Here is a 2,100-nt window from a genome sequence, read left to right as displayed (position 1 = left end):
CTCCCCCCTTCCTTCCTTCTCCCTCCTGCCCTTCACCCTCCTACCTTCTTCCCCGCCTTATTCATTCATTCAACCTAGGTCTGATCTGTGCTGGGCATTAGTGACTAACAGGTATGTAGTAAGTGCCAAGTAAATGCTCAATAAGTGTGTATGTCAAATGAAATGGGTGATCGGAGCTTGCTAAATTAAATGAAAGATGGAAATGAAGTGATTGGAGATCAAAATGAGTCCAGCTCTTCCCTGTCCCCCAAGAACTCTATGTATTAATGGGAGAAACAGTCTAGAGACTTTTTCAAACCACCATTTTCAAATTGGTGATGTGATGGAAAATATATTTGTTACTGGGGGTAATTGTAAAAAAAACTAGTTAGGAAACACTGACCTGGCCATAAAAACACTTACATAGTGCTTGCTATATCCAGGCAGAGTTCTAAGTGCTGAAAAATTTCAGTGCATTTATGATCACAACAACAATTTGACATATGTACATTTATTATTTACAGAAGGGAAACTGAGGCACAAAGTGCTTGCCTAACCTTCCCAGAATCTCACAGGGGAAATAGTAGAGCCAAGATCAAACTCACACTATGAGTAACCACACTAAACTGCCTGGCTTTTGCTTTATTCATTCATTCATTCATTTATATTTTTTGAGACAGAGTCTTACTCTGTCACCCAGCTACTCAATGAGATAGTAGCTCACTACAGCCTTGAACTCCTGGGCTCAAGCAATCCTCTCACCTCAGCCTCCTGAGTAGCTGGGACTACGGGCACACACCACTGTACCAGATTTATTTTTATTTTTCTGTAGAGACGAGGTCTCACTTTGTCGCCCAGTCTGGGTTGAACTCTTAGGGTCAAGGGATTCTACTGCCTCGGCCTCCCAAGGTGCTGCCACCATGCCTGGCCACACCTAGCATACTTGACTGAAAGAAACTCCCTCTCGGGGCAGTGAGGGTGTGAGGCTACTAAGAAAGTTGAGATCATTTCTGACAGTGGCCACCAGCTTCCTAGAGGAGGTGGCTTTTAAGATAGTCATATATTGAGTCTTCAGTGTGGGACAGATAGTGTACTAAACCCTGTACAGACATTATCTTATTGATACTGCCTGTGAAGTAGGTACCCATGCTCTCTCCATGCTGCAGACGAAGAAAAACTTTTTATTATGCAATAATTGTAGACTTATAGAAGTTACAACAATGGTATGGAGAGTTCTCATATACCTGTCACCAGCCTCCCTTCATGTCAACATCTTGCATAAGAATAGGGGGAAAAATATATTTTGAATACTCAGAGAACTTGCTTCTAAGGTCTCATCACTGGTGAACAAGGGAGCCAGCCATAAGCAGGGCTGCTCTGGCCTCCAGGCCTGTCTACCTAGCCACCCTCTGCTGACTCCCTGTGGCTTCAAGGATGGGCCTCCCCACATAGGACTTGCCCTAACTTGCCGACAACTTTATTTTTTTTTAATCATTTATTTTTTGAGTCGGGGTCTCACCTTGTCACCCAGGCTGGAGTGCGGTGGCACCATCACAGCTCACCGTAGCCTTCATCTCCTGGGCCCAGGCGATCCTTCTGCCTCAGCCTCCCAAGTAGCTGGGACTCCGCACACCACCATGCCTGGATAATTTTTTTTATTTTTTGTAGAGACAAGGTGATGACTTTAAATAAGTCGTTCAGTTTCCATAAGGATCAGTTTCCTCATCTGTCAAATGAGACGGCCCCTTTCTGCCCCTTTCCACATGTGTGAGCCATGGGTGGGGACAGGATGGGCATGGCAGAAGTTAAAAGAAATAGAGATGCCAGGCGCAGTGGCTCAAGTCTGTAATCCCAGTACTTTGGGAGGCCGAGGTGAGTAGATTGCCTGAGCCCACGGGTTTGCGACCAGCCCCGGCAACTTGGTATGACCTCCTCTCTACAATAAATTTTAAAAGTTAATTATCCGGGCATGGTCGCTCACGCCTATAGTTCCAGCTACTCGGAAGGCTGAGGTGGAAAGATTGCCAGAGCCCAGCAGGTCGACGCTGGGGTGGCCATGAGCATGCCACTGCTCTCCAGCCAGGGCGACAGAGTGAGACTCCAACTCAAAAAGAAAAAAAA

Source organism: Carlito syrichta, unplaced genomic scaffold, assembly GCF_000164805.1.
Source record: "Carlito syrichta isolate Samal-C Ts95f unplaced genomic scaffold, Tarsius_syrichta-2.0.1 Scaffold301856, whole genome shotgun sequence".
Classification (NCBI taxonomy): domain Eukaryota; kingdom Metazoa; phylum Chordata; class Mammalia; order Primates; family Tarsiidae; genus Carlito; species Carlito syrichta.
This window is presented reverse-complemented; position numbering follows the sequence as displayed.